At 40.5% G+C, this 24,970-nt stretch overlaps 1 long non-coding RNA gene across 1 annotated transcript in view; it reads left to right on the forward strand.

The window, feature by feature from the left end:
• LOC132658038 (uncharacterized) overlaps nucleotides 1-24,122 on the forward strand; it is a 39,548-nt gene extending 15,426 nt beyond the window's left edge. Inside the window, exon 2 of the long non-coding RNA XR_009597003.1 lies at nucleotides 21,338-24,122. This is a non-coding gene — a long non-coding RNA (uncharacterized LOC132658038). The remainder of the gene's footprint in view (nucleotides 1-21,337) is intronic.
• The last annotated feature ends 848 nt before the right edge of the window (nucleotides 24,123-24,970 follow it).

The raw sequence follows: 24,970 nt of genomic DNA on the forward strand, positions 1-24,970 counted from the left end.
TCCTTCATCGTTATTACCCTAAAGCAAGGCCTGGCCCAGCCCCAGCGGGTGATGGAGAGGAGAAAGGGATGAAATGTTTGGTGAGACACAGGGTGATGTTCACGAGAGTGTTGGAATTAAAGGGTACCAGACGTGTATCAGGTGACCTCATTCCAAATGAGAAGACTGGGCCACATGAAATCAGCCCTCTTCTGTTCCAGTTAATGCCCACTCTTGCAGCAGTAGTGAGTAGAGACTGGACTCACACACGTGGAGCACCACGCACACTGACTGGCACTTGCGAACAACCGCAGCACAAGTGGAAACCAGCACTGATTGAGCAAGAAGCGCTTTGGGGGAAAGGAGACTTCCTATGCGACTTAACCAACTGTGACTTGGGCTGGAGCCCTGTGGCCTCATCTGTCAGCTAACTCGAACAACACCCATGCTGTTTACTCAAGGGCTGCCGGGCAAGGCAATACTTCTGTGAAGGTGCCCTGTAAACGGTACACCTCGAAACAAAAGACAGCCTGGGCCAGTCAGTCCCCTACCTGCCAAGCTTGCTTTGCTGAATTGGAAATCTTATGAGGCCACAGAATTGGAAGTATTGAGAAGCACTGAGGTAGAATAACGATGATCCGATTACTTGTATTTAATCATAATGCCTTAAACCAATTTGTATTGAAAACCTCTAAATAAAGACAAATCAAAGCATAACTTATCAGCATTTTTGTCAAAAAAAAAAAAAAGAAATGGACAGGGAAAAAAATAAAAGCTATACCAAATATAAGGAACTCTATACCAAATATTTAAACTCTTTAACCAAGGGCAGGAGGTGCATGAGTAAAAAAAAAAAAACCATATTCCTGAGCAGCAGTGTGCCCAGCTGTGTACACATGGTGATACCCCACAAACTTCACAAGCTAAACTCTTTCCTTGCAATTCCAGAATCATACAGTCTCCCCTATGCTTTAAAAATATAGCACTGGGAGCTCAGCTGGGTGCTCTGTGCTGGCCTAGATGGGTGAGACTGGGGGGTGGGAGGGGGGCTTGGGAGAGAGGCCCAAGATGAATGGGATATATGTATTCATATAGCTGATTCATCCCTTGTATAGCAGAAACTAACACAACATTATAAAGCAATTATACTCCAACAAAATTAAAATTCTAAAATATATATTATATTTTATTATATATGTGCTGTGCTTAGTTGCTCAGTTGTGTCCGACTATTTGTGACTGTATGGACTGTAGCCCACCAGGCTCCTCTGTCCATGGGGATTCTCCAGGCAAGAATACTGGAGTGGGTTGCCATGCCTTCCTCCAAGGGATCGTCCCAACCCAGGGACCGAACTCATGTCTCCCGCATTGCAGGTGGATTCTTTACCATCTGAGCCACCAGGAAAGCCCTTTATTTAATAAAATCTATACACATATGTATGTATATAGATAGGTACCTGCATATATTCACATACACAAACTCAATTTAAGAATACATTGCAGAGATTGTTAATCTAGAGATTTGGTGGGGTGTTTTTTTGTTTGTTTTTTTGTTTTTTTTTGACAATTGGAATTGCAAGAGGAAGAAGGAATGTCATTACGAAATCTACGCTGTATGGGAGGGCCAGAGAAGTACTGCAGGCAAACGGTAAGCCATGCTATCAGGCAGAACTGAAACAGGTCGTCAGGTTTCTGAGTGCAGAAAGGAAAGGAGTTTCAATTGGACTCCATTCAACAGGACATGGGCCCGGAAGGCCTGCTTGAGTCTTATGATAGAAAAAGAAGTTATATAAGTTGAACAAATGCGCCTCTCTTTCAGGAATGTCTTACACAAGTCGCACAAACTGTCAGCAGCCCCAGGGAAGGAGCTGCTGGTAAAAAATGTTTGTCCAGCGCTCAGCTGATAGGCATGCGTTACAAAACTCTCCCCAGTATTTATCACCCTCGCCCTGCCCCCAGAGCACACACACATACACACACAACCATACAGCAACTGGCCTAAAAGCGAACCACATCAAAGTGGAGTCCCCACCACCCTTCCTCCCTTCTGAGTTCCAAGCCAGCAGGTCCGCCGGTGCAGGAGGTGTCTCTTCCTCGTTCCTCCCTGGGCCATACCTGCCCTGGACAGAAGCACAAGCGTCCAGCTCCACTCAAAGCCACATTGTTCTAAACCACACTAGGAAAAGCATTACAGATTGTACCAACGGACTATCTCCGAAGTACAAACAAGGGTTCATTCGTACCTCTCATTATATATGATCCTTTAGAACTTTTCAAGGGAAGAAATTCCAATTGGGCTGAGGAGATGGAAGGAGAGGAAAAAAAACAAAAAACAAAAAACAAAGAGTTAAAGCCTTTTCACCTTCAAAGAGGTGAAGGAAGTGGCTGCGAACAATGGCCACAGATGCCAGCCGAGAAGGGTGCTACGGCATGGGGGCGGTCACCCGCAGCTGCGGGACGTGCACAGGAAGGAAGTGCAGGACCAGGGGCAGCGTGGCCTCCCTCCCAGGGTTGCTGTGCGCCCCAGTGACCTCAGAGATGCAGGGCACCGGCCACATGCCCTTGACCTTGTGTAATTAGTAGCCCCACCCTAAGAACTGCATCTTCATTTATGGAAGATCACTTTTGCTTATGCTTCAAGTGAGATCTGAATTTCCCTTTGGGAGCTTGTTTTAGGGTGACAAGACCAGCATATTCTGATTTTCGTTTAAAAGTTGAAAAAAAGAATGGCACATTTCCCTCCCAAAGGTTGTCCGGGGACTATTGGCACAAGTGTTATTTGAAGGTTGTGTTCATTGGGGATGGAGCAGACCCCTTCCCCCAACTGCCTCCTCCCCTCAACTCCTCCGCTGCGCGCCTGGGATGTTAATGGCAGGCTTATTAATCTAATTCTTATCTCTTCTTTCAAAGAGGCTACTGTTTCTGTCTTGTGTGTCTGCGGGAAACGGGCCACGTGACGGGAATAACAACAATGATGATGAAGCACCTGTGCTGACAGTGGGCATGTGCCCGGTGCCCTGCATCTCTGAGGTCACTGGGGGCACAGCAACCCCTGGAGGGAGGCCACGCTGCCCCGGTCCTGCACTTCCTTCCTGTGCATGTCCCGCAGCTGCGGGTGACCGCCCCCACGCTGCAGCGCCATCTCCTCGGCTGGCATCTGTGGCCATTGTTCGCAGCCACTTCCTTCACCTCTTGGCGTCACAGGTTGTCGCTTGTGCCCTACTCCAAAGACAAGAGATCCACAGCCGCAAGGACTCTACCCTTTTCTGTTTTTATCAGTCAACACAGATGGGCCTTTCTGGGAGTTGTTTTCCAGGGAATTTGTACCTCCTTTCTTTTCCTGGGCTGTTTTCACATGCTTGTCATTCATTTTCTAGACACGTGTAGTGCAGCTTGATGAAGAGATTTTTGAACTGGTGGCTAACTGTGCTGCAGGGAAACACTTCATGGAGGTTGTGTGTGTATGTGTGTGTGTATGCTCTCCGAATGAAGCTACAGCCTACAAAGCACAGACTTTGGAATCAAACAGACCTGGGTTAAAATCCCAGCTTTATCACTGGCTCCTCTGGACCCTTAGAAAGATTACCTCATTTCCTTAAGCCTCAGTTTCCTTATCAATAAAATGGGAATAATGATAATATTCACCTGAAATAGATGTTGTAAAAATTAAAAAAAGTTTCTGATGGCTTAGTGGTAAAGAATCTACCTGCCAGTGCAGGAGATGCAGATTTGATCCTTGAGTTGGGAAGATTCCCTGGAAAAGGAAATAGCAGCCCACTACAGTATTCCGGCCTGGAAAATCCCATGGATAAAGGAGCCTGGTGGGCTACAGTCCATGGAGTTGCAAAGAATCGGACACGACTTAGTGATTGAATAGCAACAACAATAAGTTATTGTCATTTGAAAAATGCTGCTGCTGCTGCTGCTGCTAAGTCACTTCAGTTGTGTCCGACTCTGTGTGACCCCATAGACGGCAGCCCACCAGGCTCCCCCTTCCCGAGGATTCTCAAGGCAAGAACACTGGAGTGGGTGAAAAATGCTAGCTACTCTTATTGCTGTTTTTTCAGACTTTCACCATGCATTGTTGAGTTGCTCAGTTGTGACCCCATGGACTGCAGAACACCAGGCTTCCCTGTCCCTCACCATCTCCCAGAGCTTGCTCAAACTTATGTCCATTGAGTCGGTGAAGCCATCCAATCATCTTGTCCTCAGTTATCCCCTTCTCCTCCTGCCTTCAATCTTTCCCAGCATCAGGGTCTTTTCTAAGGAGTCAGTTCTTTGCATCAGGTGGCCATAGTATTGGAGTTTCAGCTTCAGCATCAGTTCTTCCAATGAAGACTGATTTCCTTTAGGATGGACTGGTTTGATCTTGCAGTCCAAGGGACTCTCAACAGCCTTCTCCAACACTACAGTTCAAAAGCATCAATTCTTTGACACCCAGCCTTCTTTATGTTCCAGCTCTCACTTGTTTCACCCTGCATACATCCTCATTATCTGTTTACTTCATAGTACTCCCTAATACAACTTCACCCTTCCATACTTAAGTGGATTTCCCAGGGAGACTTGCACTTACTTGTACAAGAACAGGGAGAACATTACGGGAATGTCTTTGAAGCACTGTCTGTAACAGTTGTTAGGGACTTGATTACATGCCCCAAAATTCATAAGTTGAAGCCCTAAATCCCAGTACTGGAGAATGTGGCTGTATGTGGAGATAGGGTCTTTAAAGGCCTCTAAGTTAAAACAAGGTCATTGGTGTGGGCCCAAACCCTGTATGACTGGTATTTGTATAAGAAAAAGAATAGGAATCAGACACACACACAGAGGAAAGACCATGGGAGGACACAGGAAGGAAAAGACAGCTTCTACAAACCAAGGAGAGAAGCCTCAGAAGAAACCAACCTTCATCTTGAACCTCTAGTCCCCCATGATTGTAAGAAAATAAATTTCTATTAAGTTAACCCATCCCTGGTACTTAGTATGGCAACCTTAACAAACAAATATAGCTGTTATTCTTATTCATAATCTGGTGTATCTTAATTGAATTAATCATGATCCTTGGTTCATGATGGGCTTCCCTTGTGTCTCAACTGGTAAAGAATCCACATGTAATGCAGGAGGCCTGGGTTTGATCCCTGGGTTGGGAAGATCCCCTGGAGAAGAGAAAGGCTACCCACTCCAGTATTCTGGCCTGGAAAATTCCATGGACTATATGGTCCATGGAGTCACAAAGAGTCGGACACAACTGAACACAACTTTCACTTTCACTTGGTTCATGACACATGTTCAGCTTATACTCATCTACTTATTTTTAATAATGTAGCAAACGTCTGTTGAACCCATCTCCCAAAATGAAAAGAAAGCTAGAAAGTGACTCACATCTAATCAGATACGTTCCTACTAAACTTCTCCATCTCCTAATTGTCCATCAATTTGAAAGTAAATACATTACAGTATATTCACATAGTAGAACACTACAAATCAGTGAAAGTGAATGAATGAAAGCTATAATGCCTAAATCTTAAACATATATTACCCCTGGGAAAAGAGGGACGATGGGGATAGGATTGGGGTGGACCCAGAAAGAGTTTTCACTTGTATTTGTAATGCTCTGTTTCTTAAATAGAATGCTAGAATGCCAGTAAATATTCCATTACTGTGTTTTTGTGGGGAAAAAAGTGAAAGTGTTAGTCACTCAGTCATGTTGGGGACTCTTTGGGACCCCGTGGACTGTATCCACCAGGTTCCTCTGTCCATGGGATTTTCCAAACAAGAATACTGGAGTGGGTTGCCATTTCCTTCTCCAGGGAGTCTTCCCAAACCAGGGATTGAGCCTGGGTCTCCCACGTTGCAGGAAGATTCTTTTACCATGTGAGTCACCAGGGAAGCCCCATGTATGCTTTTATGTATGCATAATTCATTCATAATAACAAGTTTTACAAAATAACTTTTAAAGTACTGTTTCTGCAGCGTTAGTGTCATTCTCAATTATTAAAGATAGGGAAGGAAGAGATGCTGTGGCCTGGGATGGACCCCATCATTCACCACCATTGCCACCTCTATGTCCCCCTTCTGAACAATTTGGAGAAATCTGTGACATCCCTGACTTTGAACTTCACCAAGATCTTCCTGAGGGATCCACAATGAGACTGTTCCAGAAGTCATATTTCAAATCCTTCTAGTTGGTTCATAGTTTGCCATTTGCCATGGAAGACAGCTGTATATGAACCTCAAGGTTCTATGTAACCACCAGGGAAAGACTTATGGCAAAATGAAGTGGAAGCTGTCATTGGTTTGAGTTTCAACTCATTCCTTACCAAGTTGGCAAAAAGTAAATTCTGTCTAATTGAAAGCTTTAATGATATACTAAACATGCTCATTTAATATGCCAGATCAAGCTAGAAAGAATCAGTTGCATTTTTATTCTTTAAAATAACAAAACTGCATTGTGCAGTGGCATGAACTGAGAGAACTGAGATGGTATCCAGTCTGATGTAGACTTGCTGTTTGGCTGGCCAGTCACCTATCTGCGTGGGTATCAGTGTCCTTTTCTTCACATAGGAATGAGCATCCCTACTCGACAATGTGGCTGTAGAATTGTTCAAGGCGACACACAGAAAGCATCTTGCACAGTGTTTCCAGCATGTTTCCAGCAACCAGCAATTCACCCTTACAGCCTCAGACAGTTAAATTACCCAGAATAAGTAAGAAATTTAAAAGAACCAAATTGTCATTACTGCAACTATTCCTGAGATCCCCTTAAAGTCTTCAATGTCCCAGCAAAGGCAGGAAATAAATGTGAAGGAGTAAGAAGGGATAGGTGTACTAAGTGGTCCAGTCATGTCTGACTCTTTTTGACCCCTCTATCCATGGGATTCTCCAGGCAAGAATACTGGAGTGGGTTGCCATTTCCTCCTCCAGGGGATCTTCCCGACCCAGGGACTGAACCCCCATCTCTTACGTCTCCTGCAGTGGCAGGTGGGTTCTTTTACCACTAGGGCCACTGGGAAGCCCCAAAGAGATAGGGGTTCACAACAAATGAATGAATTCTTTTACTGCTGATTTCTAATCCTTCTTAAGATACAGGCTACCTGTGAATTTATAGGATCAAAGCAGGTTCAAGGGAGAAAGACATTTACAGATGGTAAATTCTAAATAATGAGAAAATTTGATAATTAAGATATTTAATCTGATAAAAGATATGTCTAATGCAGTTTTATTTGTGTCTTTATAAGAAAAAAAATGTTTTTATGGCTCTGAAGATCAGACCGAGCAAGAGGATGTGGATTTAAATTAAATCAGAGAGATTTCAGTTATGCGTAAGGAAAAAACATTCTTAACCATCAGAGACTTTTCAGTTAAAAAACCACTACAAATAGTTACAGAATTTCCATCCCTAGAGATCCACAAGTGGATTATTATTTGTGCTGGATATTTTGGAGTATTCCTTACTAAACAAATCCTCTTTAAATCCCATGATTTTAAAATATCTATCCAAAGATATAGATAGATGGATAGATAGATGGACAGGTGGATAGATAGATGGATAGGTGGATAGGTGGGTAGATAGATGGATAGATGGATGGATAGGTGGGTAGATGGATGGATAGACAGATGGATAGTTGGATACGTAGATAGATAGACTGGCATTACACATGTTAATGGAGAGCTGTATATAATATTCTAAATTGTTATTTTGAATTTTATCAAAATTCTAATGCTAAATAAAGTTTTTAGATCCAAATTTCTTAAAACATAGATGGTGTATTAGAAGCATTTCCCCATGCTATTTAATATTCTCTGACAATATAATAATCCCCATCATTCAGTTGTTTAAGATTTTTCTTTACTATAAACAACTGTGTGATATACATTCTTGAACATAAACATTTTTAAAACTTTTTTTTCATCTGTCACCCTCCAGAAAATATGTATCAACCAGAGCCACCCACCTACTTCATTTCACCTTCAGTTGCATGTAAAACCTCTGCAGAGACGCTTGGGCAATAGCCCTATTTCAAATCTAGTGTCAGAAGCCAAAGTTAGGCAGTAATTTATGAAGATTCAGAGCTCATCATACGAGGCTCACACCAGTTACGTACACCAGGTGTTTCAGTTCTCCTTAGAAACATGAGAATCCTGGAAGCAAGGCATGGGGGAACTGGCTTCTTAAAGACGCCCATTTTCACAGGGAGGCTGCAAATCCCCCCTGAAACAATGGAGAAATTTGATGAGAGGTTCTTAGATACTTTGGCCTCAGAAGTCCAATAACTTACACAATTGCAAACATTATGCAACATATACTTTCAATTATAGTATTCCTTTATTCATATAAGAATGAATTTAACCTTTACAGAAACTCATGTTTAATTTAAAATATTTAATGTGTACCTAATTCCAGAACATGAAAATTCATGAAGCAAAAACTGACAGACTCAAAGGGGAAAATAGACCAATCCATAGAGTCAGAGATTTTAATACTCCTCTTTCAGTGTACTTGATAGAACTAGTATAAGCAAACTTGTGATGGATAGATATAGATTACCTAAGTGACATGGTCAACCACCAGTTCAGTTCAGTCGCTCAGTCGTGTCCGACTCTTTGCAACCTCATGGACTGCTGCACACCAGGCCTCTCTGTCCATCACCAATTCCCAGGGCCTACCCAAACTCATGTCCATTGAGTGGGTGATGCCATCCAACCATCTCATCCTCTATCATCCCCTTCTCCTCCTGCTTTCAATCTTTCCCAGCATCAGGGGCTTTTCCAAGAAGTCAGTTCTTTGCATCAGGTGGCCAAAAGTATTAGAGCTTCAGCTTCAGCATCAGTCCATCCAATGAACACCCAGGACTGATCTCCTTTAGGATGTACTGGTTAAATTTCCTTGCTGTCCAAGGGACTCTCAAGAGTCTTCTCCAACATCACAGTTCTAAAGCATCAATTCTTTGGCGCTCAGCTTTCTTTATAGTCCAACTCACATCCATACATGACTACTGGAAAAACCATAGCCTTGACTAGACGGACCTTTGTTGACAAAGTAATGTCTCTGCTTTTTAATATGCTATCTAGGTTGGTCATAACTTTTCTTCCAAGGAGTAAGCGTCTTTTAATTTCATAGCTGCAATCTCCATCTGCAGTGATTTTGGGGCCCAAAAAAATAAAACCAGCTACTGTTTCCACTGTTTCCCCATCTATTTGTCACAAAGTGACAGGACCAGATGCCATGATCTTCGTTTTCTGAATGTTGAGCTTTAAGCCAACTTTTTCACTCTCCTTTTTCACTTTTATCAAGAGGCTCTTTAGTTCTTCTTCGCTCTCTGCCATAAGGGTGGTGTCATCTGCATATCTGAGGTTATTGATATTACTCCTGGCAATCTTGATTCCAGCTTGTGCTTCATCCAGCCCAGTGTTTCTCATGATGTATTCTGCATATAAGGTAAATAAGTAGGGTGACAATATACAGCCTTGATGTACTCCTTTTCCTATTTGGAACCAGTCTGTTGTACCATGTCCAGTTCTATCTGTTGCTTCCTGACCTGCATACAGATTTCTCAAGAGGCAGGTCAGGTGGTCTGGTATTCTCATCGCTTTCAGAATTTTCCACAGTTTATTGTGATCCACACAGTCAAAGGCTTTGACACAGTCAATAAAGCCAGAAATATGTATTTTTCTGGAACTCTCTTGCTTTTTCGATGATCCAGCGGATGTTGGCTATTTGATCTCTGGTTCCTCTGCCTTTCCTAAAACCAGCTTGAACATCTGGAAGTTCATGGTTCACATATTGCTGAAGCCTGGCTTGGAGAATTTTAAGTATTACTTTACTAGCGTGTGAGATGAGTGCAATTATGCAGTAGTTTGAGCATTATTTGGCATTGCCTTTCTTTGGGACTGGGATGAAAATTGACCTTTTCAAGTCCTGTGGCCACTGCTGAGTTTTCCATATTTGCTGGCATATTGAGTGCAGCACTTTCACAGCGTCATCTTTCAGGATTTGAAATAGCTCAACTGGAATTCCATCACCTCCACTAGCTTTGTTCATAGTGATGCTTCCTAAGGCCCACTTGACTTCACATTCCAGGATGTCACACCATCATGACTAACTGGGTCGTGAAGATCTTTTTTGTACAGCTCTTCTGTGTATTCTTGCCACCTCTTCTTAATAGCTTCTGCTTCTGTCAGGTCCATACCATTTCTGTCCTTTATTGAGCCTATGTTTTGCATGAAATGTTCCCTTGGTATCTCTAATTTTCTTGAAGAGATCTCTAGTCTTTCCCATTCTATTGTTTTCTTCTATTTCTTTGCACTGATCACTGAGAAAGGCTTTCTTATCTCTCCTTGCAGTCAAACATATTAACCTAAGTAACAATTACTGAACACTACCCCAAACTGAATACTGAATACACATTTGCTTTCTAGAGCACATGGAATCACCACCTAGGTAGGTCACATGCTGAGTCACAGCATATAATTCATCCAGTTTTCAAATGTTTAAATCTTACAGCAAATGTTTTCTGGCCACAATGGAAAAGAAATAATATCAAGGGTTTATGTGGACAGGTAATCAAAAAACATTCAAGATAATTGTGTCCAGGAAAAAAAAAAACATTAAGATTAGGATGAGCAACAAAAATAATTTATGAGGGAAAAACGAACTAAAAAAGACTGAGAAGTCTTAGAAGGAAAAAAAATGATAGTAAATAATCAGCTAAAAAGAGAGGTTCTAGGAAGGAGATACAAGAGCCTCTATTTTTATTTTTCTCAAAGGATCCCAGTAATGATACATCTGATAACACTGCAGGTCACTGGATCCTCTAGATTCTTCAGGAACATTTTTAAGGAATGTATTTGTAATTTTATCAGTGTTCCTGCATATGGGAGACCTGGGGCTCTTGCTAAAGTGCAGATTCCTACCTAAACTTCTGGTTTGGGGCCTGGGAGAGTCTGCATTTCTAAAAAGGTCCCAGATGATGCTGACACTGTTAATCTGTAGACATTTTGTGTAGGAAGCTTTAGAAGAGACTGTCATACAGCCTGCCCATCCAATCATGTACAAAATTAAATCATATGGACAAACCCAACAATGTTTTCTCATTCCATAATCCTTTCATCATTAATTACAAGCCAATTTTATACCACGCATAAAATGTATTTTTTAATGTTTCTGAACCTTTAAACTGATATTTAGTCGCCATGGTGTGTCTGCCTCTTGGAGTTTCCACTGTAGCCCACCAGGCCTGGATTTCCCAGGCACAAATACTGGAGTGGGGTGCCATTTCCTCCTCCAGGGGATCTTCCTAGACCTGAGATCAAAGCTGCATCTCCTGCACTGCAGGCAGATTCTTTATCGACTGAGTCACCAGGGAAGACAGTTGAGCATGCAGCAATTGGTGAAACAAAAATAAAGCAGGAAAGTAGGTAAAGTGGTCCTTTACTTCCAGTGTCTTGTGATGGGGACAACACTCCCAACTACTATTTTCTGGGGGAAGGACTTCGGGTTTCTTAGGTGGCAAATCTGATGTAATTTAAAATACTTAAAATTTGCACTCATGAGCTATGTTATAGACAAACACTTTCTGATAAGATAGTAAAGAAGATGTGACCATATGAAACAGGATCTATGCTTATTTCCTGGAGAGAAATTTGATGGCTACTACACTCCTTCATGGAGAAGACAATGGCAAGCCACTCCAGTACTCTTGCCTGGAAAATCCCATGGATGGAGGAGCCTGGTAGGGTGCAGTCCATGGGGTGGCTACAAGTTGGACGCAACTGAGTGACTTCACTTTCACTTTTCACTTTTACACATTGGAGAAGGAAATGGCAACCCACTCCAGTGTTCTTGCCTGGAGAATCCCAGGGACGGGGGAGCCTGGTGGGCTGCCGTCTATGGGGTCGCACAGAGTCGGACACGACTGAAGTGACTTAGCAGCAGCAGCAGCAGCACACTCCTTCAGGACTTAATGACCAGATGAGTGAAATGACAGAGATCCTTTGAGACCTCTGACACAACAAAAGGAGGTGTACAGTAAAATAAGCTCTTTGGTCACTGAAAGACTGAGTCAATACAGTCTGCTTTTTCTCTCATGTCAGTTACCATGGAATTAGAAACCAAATCCGTTTATTAATTCAAACTATGTCAATTGTGTTCTTCAATCAAAGACTCATTTAGCCATGTCTGATAACACCTAATGTTATCAGACATGGCTGAATGCTATCAAACATATTGCAGGCATGGTATTTCTAGAAGAGCAGTTATCTAAAAAAGAGTTCATGTTCCTCAGAAACTCTTTCCCAAGTCAGGTAACTTTTTAATTTTAAATTTTAACTTTTATTTGGAAATAAATTGCAATAGCACAAAGAGCACCATGCACCTTTTACCCAGATTCTCCTGTTGTTATAATTTTGCCCCATTTCCTTTATCATTCTGAACTGTTTGAGACTTATTTACCTATCTCACAGCCCTTTACCCTAGACACTTCAGTGTGTGTTTCCTAAGAATAAGGATATTCTCTTACACAATCACAGTCCAGTTACCAACTTTTGTAAATTTAACATTGATGCAATATTCTAGCTAATCTATCATCTGCATTCCAAATTTGTCACTTGACCCCAAAATGTCTTTTATAACCTTTCTTTTTCCTTCAGAAGGGAATCCAGTCTAAGATCAAGTGTCATATTTAGTTGTCATGTCCCTTTAGAGTCGTTTGATTGAAAGTTCCTTTAGCTTTTGTCTTGCATGATGTTGGCATTTTTGAAGAATGCACTCTCCTTCTTGTATAACTTTATGTATTCACATCTGTATGTTGGCTGTGCTAGCTCTTTGCTGCTGCATGGGCTTTCCTCTGGCTGCAGTGCACGGCCTCCTCCCTGCAGCGGCTTCTCTCATCGTGGAGCACGGGCTTTAGGGCAGGCAGGCTTCAGCAGCTGTGGTTCCCCTGCTCTAGAGCCCAGGCTCAATAGTGGAGGCCTACAGACTTAGTTTTCCCTTGGTATGTGGAACCTTCCAGGATTAGCAATCGAGCTCCTGCATTGGCAGGCAGATTCTTAACCACCGAGCCACCAGTGAAGCCCTTTTCCTCGACTTTTCCTAATGGAATGGTTTTCATTTAGAATTGTCTGGTGTTTCCTCATGATTAAACTCAGATTATGCATTTCTGGCAGGAATTTTAGAAACTGATGTTATGTTCTTCTCAAGGTATCACATCCAGAAAGGATGATACTTTTTAAGTTAAAAAAAAAAAAATCACAGTGCCCTAAAAGACTAAATATTCCATTTAAAAATAATATCCTGCTAATTTATATGTTTTTTCTAAATGAAGTGAAATGTTTTCTTTACTTAATTTTTTATGTTTAGAACAAGCAAGCAAACCAACATGCTATGGATTTATTTTCTGAGGTTTTCTGTTGACTGCACTTTCTGTGATTTTGTTTTGTGATCAAGCATTCAGTAGCTAGGGTCTATTCACTAGCCTACAATATCTGTGGGAGGGAAACATCCAGAACCATTTTTATAATATTCATTAAATTTTTCAAGTGAGGTTTCCAAAAGTATCTTATTTTCAAAATATATTTGAAATTAAGACCTTCGAAATGAAAATATTTGCATTTGCCCCATGTCTCTAGCTTATTTAATCATAACCTTCATGAATTAAATGAGCCATTTAGGTCTTGTTACAACAGACATTAACACTTTTGTCTCTGAAATGACACTAAAACTACCATTAAATATGGCATGATTTCATGAGACTTAGGCTCTGGTTCACTTACACGTCTGAATTACAGATGAATTTGAGAGAAAAAGTGCATCCTGACAGATGGTTTCAGTTCATTGTACTTTTTCTTAAAGAACATTTGTTTTCGATTTGTCTATAAATAATGAAAGAAAACACAGCTGAGGGGCCCAGTGTGATTTTTAGAGAAGGTTCAATTTTGGAAATCTGATAAGCTTATAACCACATATGTTTAAAATCATTCCAGTATAAAATTAAGAAACTTGGGGTGGGGGGATCCTATTTGTCAGGTGATTCAGTGTTTACCTTATCGATTACTTAGCACTATTTGTCGAATGTTTTGTGTCTTTAGAAGTTTTAGGGAAAAAGACTTAAATATGTGTTAAACTTCAGTGCTTATTCCAGGGACTTCCCTGGCTATCCAGTGGTTAAGATTCTGTGCATCTGATGCAGGGGCCATGGGTTCAGTCCCTGGGCAGGGAACTAAGATCCCACATGCCACTGGGACAAAAAAAAAAAGTGTTTATGACAAAAATCTGAGCATGTAATTTTTATTTATGAATCATACTTAAAGGTTTAAGTACATAGGCAAATAGAAACAATAAATTTGTGTGTTAATGATACAGAATGAGAGACTTGTGCATGTGCTCGTGGGTCTATTAGAAACACAAACACATTTGCACATGTGGGCACACTGGCTGTGGGTATGTTGGTACTGTTAAGAGGATCCGTCTTATAAAATTGTTCCTAAAGGGTATAAATTTAGCAATGCAAATCAAACAAATTTTAAAAGGTCTTCAAGATGAAAAGACACTTTCCATTGGCAACAATCTGGCCAACAGAATGTAATTTGTTCTACAAACTCTTCAGTAGATAACAGTTGTGACCAAATCCTTACTTATGTCAGACATAATGCTCTGCTTTGGAAATTCAACAAGCAAATTATGACTGGAAATAAGTTTGTTACATATATGTATTAATCATTCTAGAAGGTAGTGTGAGCAACTCAAATAAGTTTCCTTTAATTTGAAATTGAATTTCGAACACTGTGTGGGATATTTAAGAGTATTTGATAAGAACTTAATAACTTTAAATCACTTGAGAGAACTCTTCTGTAATATAAATTTTTATTAATATTATGCCTCCTACTGTCCAGTCTATAAAGGCAAACTTTGACAGACACAGTGACAAAATACACACTTCACATTAGTGTTCAAAACTGAATCTAAATTTCTCTGAACAAAACTGAATCTAAATTTCTCTGAATCATCTTTGGGTAATACATGTAGGAATGGAAGAAGCCAAGAGTTGGTCCTTGATTTCTACTTATTCCTCTAAGAAAATAAACATAAGCGATAAAAGCTCTCCTTTAGAACCACCCAGCATGTCATCTATCCCCTGGACATACAAATAAAGATAACCCAAATGTATGATTCCCCCCACAACTGAAATTCTTTTAGATAAACATGACATATTTCACAATTCATTTATAAAGAATTACTTCTTGGTCAAAGGGTACAAATGTCCAGTCATAAGATAGTAAGTTCTGGGTATGTGATACTTAGCATGGTGTCTATAGTTAACAATACTGTAAGACATACTTTGAAACTATCTAGGAGAGTAAAACTTAAATATTCTCACCACACACACACACAAAATTAAACTGTGAAAAGCTGGATGTGTTAACAATGGAAATGTTAACATATTGTGAATCATGTTGCAATATATACATGTATCAAATCATCACACTGAACACCCTAAATACACAATGTTATGCTAATTGTCCCTCAATAAAGCTAGGAAAATTATTAATTACCTAATTTTTAAAGAATTATTTTATCATGGTCATCAGACAAACTTCCTTTTTAAAAGATTTCTCAAATACCATTTCTAAAGCCATATGAGTGGGAACCAGTCAAAGATGAGAGAAGGGAGACAGACATCTGACAACTCCTACCCTCAACCACGCTGCTATTTATGGAGAAACATACGAAGGCATCCTTTGTCAGAGTAGTTTTCTCTAGGTTTTGGACGTTTTTGCCAAAGAATCACTGAGATACAAATGTCACACAAATGAGTAAGACAGAGGATTTCCTTCTGAACACAATTGACAGAACAGGTGCTGGATAAAATGGAATTTACCCGACTGCCAAGGAAGGACGCACTTCACATTTGTCCAAGGCTACTCATGTTTCTCATCAAACACAAAGAAGCTGCTTGTGCCATAAATCAGAACACGTCAGAATCTGGAGAACGGCAAAGTGGGTTAGGAATGTGGCCTTGGGAGACAACCATCACGTTTAAATTCTAAATTTGCTACTAATTTGCTGTGTATTCTTGGGTACTTAACTTCTGTGGCCTCAGTTTCCTTATCTGTACAATAAGAATCACACCACTTACCTCTAGAATAGTGGTTTACTCTACTAGAGTAGTAATGAGGATTAAAGGAATTAGTGTAGGTGAAGTACTTAGAACACTGCCTGGAACAAACAGGTATTCAAAAATATTGGTTATTATTATCTCCTTTCCTAGAGCAACACAACATGAGGGGACCCATTAGCCAAAGTCTTCTTTCCCCAAAGACTGGTTATTTCATTTCTCGCAGTCGGTCTGTCTGATCTGGGCATGTCTATTCAGCCGGTTTTACCTTCATGAAGAGCTTTATTGTTTATTATGATTATTAAAATCACTGTTTGGCTTCATTGTCCCTTAATAGGCAAGGCACACAACTCTAAAACAATGTCTGGTTTATTTAGCCCAATCTCTGTTTTAATCTCCATTTCCACAGTGTTTTATGTTGATCAGGTCACAAGCAGCTCCTGAGTATTCAGTCAGCCCTTAACACCCTGTAAGGCACAATGAGAAAACATTTCAGGGGCTTCCAGTCTTCTTTAGGAGACTAGATTTAATCACCTGAACCGATTATTGAACAGCCCCTTCAGCGCTGTCCTTGGTCACATACTCCTCATTTAACTTCCTCTACCACATTAGGTATAAGGACAGCTTCTTGCGTCCTCTGTTTTTCTCAGTCCTGGAACTTTTCCACCTCCACTATAAGCAAATTCAAGTTCACTCACCCTCACCAGACCCTAGCTCAATAATATTTTGCTTCATCTTGTGAATCCTTTCACACTTCCTAAAACTCCTCTAATAATGGGTATGTGGAAGAAAATACAGGTTTTGCAATCAAGAGACTTGAATTTTAGTAAGTGAGTTTATTACCATTTAAGCCTCAATTTCCTTATCAGCAAAATGGGAATAATAATAACTTTATAGTGCTGTTGTAGAATTTAAATGAAAGTGTATGTGAAGTGTCTATATAGTCCCTAGAACATTAAAGACATTCAATGACTTTCCTCAGGCCCTGCCATCTCTCCCATCAAAAACCCTCTTGGGTACCACTTTATTGAGGAAACAGAAACATCTTGCATGAGTTGTGTCTTCCTTTGATTAAACTTTCAAAATTATGTTCCTATATTCCTCTCTTCTTTCTCTCCTGCCTTGGAGGAAGACACATCTCTCCCATCCAGAGCCAACCCCTCCATTCTCTCCCTAATGTGTTTAATGGGCATCATCAGCTTCTTATTTTGTGCCAGGAACATCCACAGTCCTAGTGATTCAGAGCTAAAAGACCTAGGCTTTGCCTTGAGGAGTTAGTTGGGAGGAGATGGTTGAGCAAACACAATGAGGTCTGCATTAGGAGGACTGGAAACTGAAGAGACCAACAAAACAAAATCAACCAAACAAAAAACCAGCCAGCAATGCAGTATGATTTTCTGTCCTTCCATCTTATCACACCAAAGACAAGACCACTTAAAAATGAAACTTCTGCCTTCTAGGGTCAACTCACCTGGATTCTGTTTGCAGTTTAGGAACACAGCAGATTTGCCAGTATCCTAAGTCACAGTGCGGGGTGGGGGGTGGGGGGTGTTGAGGGGGTTTCCCTGCTGGCTCAGATGGCAAACAATCTGCCTACAATGCAGGAGATCTGGGTTTGATCCCTGGGTCAGGAAGATCCCCTGGAGAAGGAAATATCTACTCACTCCAGTATTCTTGCCTGGAAAATTCCATGGACAGAGGAGCCATGGGGTGGCAAAGAGTCGAACACAACCAAGCAACCAACACTTTCACTGTCATTTGTCAAGGCTCAGGGAGTCAGCACCTGTGGGCGCAAATGAACACTTCTGCCTTTCCAAGCTGAGACAACCCACTCCACCCACCTCTGTACATTCCACTCTGATTTGTTCAGCAGTGACACTCATTCCCACCTACATCATTGTCCCCTAAACACTTGCATGCACACACGTGTGCACAAACACACTCCTGCAGGGACAAACTTCAGTAGTTACCTCAAACCTCACATCTACCCAGTTACACATCACATTCACTCCATTACTCATACACAGGAAATACTCATTCACACGTGCTTTCTCAGCCCCAAGCTGTTATCTCTGACATCTTCAGTCCTTTCTGTCTCCTGGCTTTTGATGCTCTGATTTCAAACAGCCACATGCCTGCCCCATCTAGTGTCTGCCATAGGAGCTGGGTGCCCTGTCCACCCCAGTCTTCTTCCGTTTCCTACCATGGTTCTTAAGTTTTCACAATTGCTGCCTCTACTTTCTCTCCTAAGCCATTCATAATGTGGCTTCTAACCCTATACTTTAGGAGAAGGCAATGGCACCCCACTCCAGTACTCTTGCCTGGAAAATCCCATAGACGGAGGAGCCTGGTAGGCTGCAGTCCATGAGGTCGAAAAGAGTTGGACACAACTGAGCGACTTTACTTTCACTTTTCACTTTCATGCATTGGAGAAGGAAATGGCACCCCACTCTAGTGTTCTTGCCTGGAGAATCCCAGGGATGGTGGAGCCTGGTGGGCTGTCATCTATGGGGTCGCACAGAATTGGACACGACTGAAGCAACTTAGCAGCAGCAGCAGCAGCAACCCTATACTTTGAAAAGCCAGTTATGGTCTTCCAGCTTATAAATGCAATGGTCTATTCACAAGCGTCCTTCTCTCCACTGCAAACCTCTCTGAGGGTTTTTTTCTTTTTTTTCTTGGTCTTTACTTGTACCATCCTCCTTTCTGCCAGTTTTTTTCCCCCCTTTATTGAACAATGCTCACCTAGGTCCTACAAATGTCTAATCTCTTTCCTTACTTTCTCCTTTCCCATCTCAGAAAATAAGTACTTTCTGGAAATTTTCTGACAGTCCAGTGGTTAGAAGTCCGTGTTCTCACTGCCAAGGGCCCAAGGTTCAATCCATGGTCAGGGAATTAAAATCATACAAGTCGTGTGGCGTGGCCGAAGAAAAAAAGAAAATGAGTACTTTCCCAAATCTAGTCCTCTAGTCCTTGTTGGGCTTCCCTTGTAGCTCAGCTGGTAAAAACTCCGCCTGCAATGCAGGAGACCCCAGTTCGACTCCTGGGTTGGGAAGATCTTCTGGAGAAGGAATAGGCTACCCACTCCAGTATTCTTGGGCTTCCCTGGTGTCTCAGCTTGTCCTTGTTGAGTAATCTTACTCTTTTCTAAGACTTCAACTAGCACTTAATATCATTTCCAAATGTGCATTTCTAGCCAGGACTCCCTCTGGAATTAAAATCCTGCTTCCCAAACCACTGATGAGATATTGACAATGAAATGAATTACAGTCATTTTAAACATCACATCTGAAAAAGCTCATTGTGTTGTGCTGTGCTTAGTTGTTCAGTCATGTCCAACTCTTTGCGACCCCAGAGACAGTAGCCCACCAGGCTTCTCTGTCCATAAGGACATCTATAAGCTGGGAAGCCCAGGTTATAGATATTTGTCTTCAGGTTTGGGGAAGCCATGGAAGATGTCTGGGCAGGGGGCTGATATTATCACATGGCAAGACTCATTTACATGAAATGTACGGGATAGATAGGGTGGGGTGGAATATTAAAGGCAGAGAAACTGGTTAGGAGATAGCTTCTATGTTCTAGGTGTGTGTCAAGGCCTTGATTAGGTGAAGACAGTGAGAAGAAGAAAGTGAAGACAGATATGAGAGACAGTGGCAAGGAAGTACTGATAGGATTTGGAAATTAAATGGTTACGAGGGAACAGATTGAAAAATGATTCTTAAGATTTCAAGTTCGATGAGTAGGAGAAACAGAGCAGCCAGGAGAAGTATCTGGGGTTTTGTATGTATGTGACGAGCTTTTTCCCTGGTGGCTTCCCTAGCAGCTCAGATGGTAAAGAATCCGCCTGCAATGCGGAGACCTGGGTTTGATCTCTGGGTTGGAAAGATTTCCTGGAGGAGGGCAGGGCAACCCACGCCAGCATTCTTGCCTGGAAAATCCCACGGACAAAGGAACCTGGTGGGCTACAGTCCATGGAGGCACAAAGAGCTGAGCATGACTGAAGTGACTTAGCATGCACGCACCCTGGTGGCTCAGTGGTAAAGAATCTGCCTGCCAGTTCAGGAGAAATGGGTTTGATCCCCAGTCCAAGAAGGTCCCACATACCTCAGACCATTTGAGCCAGAGCACCACCACTGCTGAGCCTGTGCTCTGCACCCTGCGAGCACAACTGCTGAAGCCCACATGCCCTAGAGCCTGTGCTCCACAAGAGAAGCCATCGCAGTGAGAAGCCCCAGGCTCAGAAACCAGAGAGGAGCCCCCGCTTGCCGCGCCACAGCTAGAGAAAAGCCTGCACGCAGCAACGCAAACCCAGCATGGCCAAAAACAAGTAAAGGAATAAAATTCTTTTTTAAAAACTATCTACAAGCAGGTCAGGAAGCAACAGTTAGAACTGGACGTGGTACAACAGACTGGTTGCAAATAGGAAAAGGAGTCTGTCAAGGCTGTATATTGTCACCCTGCTTATTTAACTTATACGCAGAAAAGTCGCTTCAGTCGTGTCTGACTCTGTGCAACCCCATAGACAGCAGCCCACCAGGCTCCCCTTTCCCTGGGATTCTCCAGGCAAGAACACTGGAGTGGGTTGCCATTTCCTTCTCCAATGCATGAAAGTGAAAAGTGAAAAGTGAAAGTGAAGTCCCTCAGTTGTGTTCAACTCTTAGCGACCCCATGGACTGCAGCCCACCAGACCCTCCGTCCATGGGACTTTCTTCCCCTCCTGGTTAGCTTTAAAATGAATGCAGTATAATGGCAAATTATGTATTTAACTTTGGTTAAGATCTAATAAGAAATTCTTTGCTTATCACCTAGTAATTCCTGGGATGGGAAATTATAATTCAACCCAAGCACTGGAAAAAAGAGCTGATTTTTGAACATTATTTTTAAATGACAATAAGCCTGAAGGTACAAGCCTTACACTATTCAAACTGTCTATATTCATTTAGTGCTTAATTCGGCATCCCCAAGCATAATTATCTGAAATTCTACTTTGGTAAATAGGCAAACCAAATCCCATCACTATGGTAGCTGGGGCTTCCTTGGTTATATTTCCCTCAGTTCTTTCGTGTTAATAATTTTTTTCCCTACAAGTGAAATGTCAGTGCCACTGATTTTAGCATCCTGTTTTTGCAAGAGCTGATGTTTTATCAGAGCCCCTGTCTTATGAATTGAAACATTCAAGGGCATGTTAGCCCTGATGTCTGTAGCAATGAAATGCAATGCTACTGCACTTTTTTTCTTTCTTCTTTTCAGGTTTGCTGATTTTTGTGTTTATTTTCTCATGGTTTCAAAACTTACTCGACCAAATTCCCAAGTCTGGAGTTATTTTCTGCCACTGCAGTCACTGAAGCATAGTTTTGTTTTGTTTGCCATCCGGCACATCCTCCGGTTCCACGCAGAGGGGAAGAAGAAGAGAAGAAAGGGGGAGCAGGTGCAGAAGTTCTATTCACAAGGGCACTGACCCTCAGCAGGGGCGTGACAGGGTTTTAAAATAGGATTAGACACCCAAACAAGAAAAAGGTCACACTTGACATTTCCACTGGAAATACCAATGCAAATAGAGCTGATCCTAGGAACATTTTTCACACACACACACACACACACACACACACACACACACACACACACACACACTCACAACTTTAGATAGGTCCAAGAAAAAAAATGATGCATTTCCATGAATTATTTCTTTAAAAGCTCAAAAAAGCAACTATTGGAAACAAGTCTCAACAATAACAGCAAATATGAAACCAAAGACAAACTCGACAAATATTTTTTTCTCTTTCACTTTTTGGTATTTGTAAGGTTTGTTCTTCATCATGGGAAGAAAAGTAAGAATGGAGTTTGATGAGGGGAAAATGGCATAATGAGTTTGAAACTCATTTGTTTTTAAAAATTAAGTCCCTGATCATATCAATCCCATTTCCACCTGCAAATTGTCTTATTTGTCATCTGCATATTGTTGATAGATTAGCAACATTTTAGGTCTATTTTCTATTTGTATATTCAAAAGTAGTTGACTAGAGCATTCAAGATCAAAATAAAATTTGGAGGTATCTATAGGAGGAAATCTGGGAAAGACTGAGGGCAGGAGGAGAAGGGGGCAACAGAGGATGAGATGGTTGGATGGCATCACCGACTCAATGGACATGAGTGTGAGCAAACTGCAGGAGAGAGTAAACGACAGAGAAGCCTGGCATTCTCAGTCCATGGGATCGCAAAGAGTAGGACACGACTTAGCAACTGAACAACAAGCTACAAAGAAATCTGTCTCAAGCTAAATCAGGATCCACTAACATCTATTGAAGATTTCAAAATCATTCACCAAAAAGCAAATTGTTCACGGAACTCTTGGTGTTATTCTGAGGACTCATGTACCTTCCAGCTACAAAAATGTATGTCTTCACTGATACAACTGAGACTGAGAAGTTGTGCCGTAAACAATGCCCCCAAAAGTAAGCCAGACTGATATAGATTTATTTCCTAATATAAGGAATTCTTGAAGGAACAAGCAAATTCTAGAGATATTCAGGTATACAGTCATCCCAAAGGCATTCCAAGGAAAATGGAGTCGCTATGTATACTCAGATCTTAAAATATTTGATGTATATTAAAGGAGTTCACCTATCCAGAAATTATCTGTTCAGGTTCTTGAACATTTGCTTATGGAAAACATGTAAGCTGATTCTACCACAGAGAAACTAAAACCTTTTAAGTGAAGAACTGTCTTGATCTATATGGTAGGACACAGGGGAACAGCTGAGTCAGTAGTGCCAAATTTCATCCAATGACCACAGATTTTGAAAACTATCAGATTCAGAGGATGTCCTGGGCAGTTTTTTCTTGGTCAAAGTTATATAGAACTGCCACAGAGTCTAACTGGTACAAGATTATCTGTGTTAAAAAACTGAGTTTTGCAAAAAACCATAACAATATTGTAAAGTAATTATCCCCCAATTAAGTAAATTAATTAAAACAAAACAAAACTGAGTTTCAACTGAAAGCAAAAGCAGAAAAAAGGAAAAAGCAACCCTCTCATGGGAAAAGGTATGGTTCCATTAAGCTATTTGAAATTATAAAATAAATTCAAGAACTCTCATAAATACCTAATTTAGCACCTAGGGACTCCATATCTTAATCTGAGAGAGCTTCTGTAAACTGAAGCAGTATCCACAAAGCCTGGCTAAATTTAGCCTGGTACATGCCTTACCACATTCTCATCTCACACACTGAGTGTAATCACCTAAATTGCTCCTTTATTCTTCATGATTTCCAAGAACCTGTCATTGAGGAAAATATTCTTTATTAAAGATCAGCTTTAAGGTCACAATTGTGAGCAAGACTTTCTAAAAATCACATGTGGTATTCAGAATGTGTGGATATCAACTGTAATGGAGACCATGAAGAAAGTGAGAAATAGATTTTCATTTAAGCTGAATTTTGGAAAGCTTCTTTACTGAAATTATTGGGATTTACCTGTCAAGAGAAAGAATTTGTGCAAATTACCTTTAAAAATATTCTAAGAGCAGTATCTTATTTTACCTTTGCATGTGTGCCAAAATAATCTCACCTGAGTACTTATATGGCTAATACCACTGGGATCAATTAAGTGTTTAGCTGAAGATGCAATTTAAACTGAAATGTGACTTGGGAATGCTTGATGATCATATGATATAAAGCAGTTAAGGCAAAAATTCATAATTACAAGGATATCATTTATTTTTCTTCAATTAAGAGCTACAGGACTTGATGAGAAAAAGTAAGCCATGCCTTAGGAGATAAAGGGAAACCAGAACAAAAGGGATCAGATCAGTTAGTCACAACTCTTAGATTGCATGAAAAGGGAAGGGAATATTTTTAACTACTAAATATAATGTTCACTTGTTTGTCCAGTTACAAAAGTAGTACACACTGATTATGTAAACTTCGAAAAATATAAAACTTAAAATCGTAACATCTGTAAATAATTACTGTTTTGAGGCTTTTATTATGTATATGTTTATACACACAAATAAATCTAAATATTTCCATTGAAAGATGATTATACTGTTTATATAATCCCATGCACTTTTCAGTCCATCTCTACGTATTAGCTCAGGATCAATTTTAGAGGAAATTATCAAGGTAAAATATATAAACATTTGTAGTATCTTGCTATCAAAGGTACAATTACTTTCAAAAGGATTATCTATGTATACTGCCACAAGCAATGTATTTATCTTGCTAATAGCAAACATTAGATATTTAAATGTATTTAGTACATAAAACATATAGATATTAGGTACATAAATATTTTTAAACATGTCATTACTGCTTTAATTGCTATTTCTTTGACTAGTGAAGCTGAAAATTTTTGTTGGTAGAATAGTCATATTTCCTCTATGATTTATAATAGCCCTTTTAAAAGTATTTTTAACTAATCTATGATGGTAATGCTTTTTTCAAATATTTTCATCATTTTACTTATGCTTTTTGAACAAGTTTTCTAACTTATCACATTGCATTTACTACACTGCATTTATGCTTAGAAAGTCTATCCTCATCTCAAAATTAAATACATGTTTTCTTCTAGAATTTTTATATTTATTCATCTAATATTTATTATAATTTATAGCAAACAAGTGAAACTCTGAACTTTATTTTTCTTCCAGATTGTTGGTTTGATCTCCCACCTGACTTGTCTTTTATCTAAGACTATTATTTTTTCCACAGACTTCACACTATTTTTTATCTATGTCTAAGACTTTATTTTTAAATCATGAACTATAGTTGTGAGTAATAAGGAACTTTTCCAGACCTCCCTGTTCTACTATTGGCCTGCTTGTCGATTCTTGTTTTGGTCACATGCTAATAAGTTTTCTCAATTCTCTTAGGAGAGATATTTAT

The sequence above is a fragment of the Ovis aries genome, chromosome 17, assembly GCF_016772045.2.
Source record: "Ovis aries strain OAR_USU_Benz2616 breed Rambouillet chromosome 17, ARS-UI_Ramb_v3.0, whole genome shotgun sequence".
NCBI lineage: Eukaryota > Metazoa > Chordata > Mammalia > Artiodactyla > Bovidae > Ovis > Ovis aries.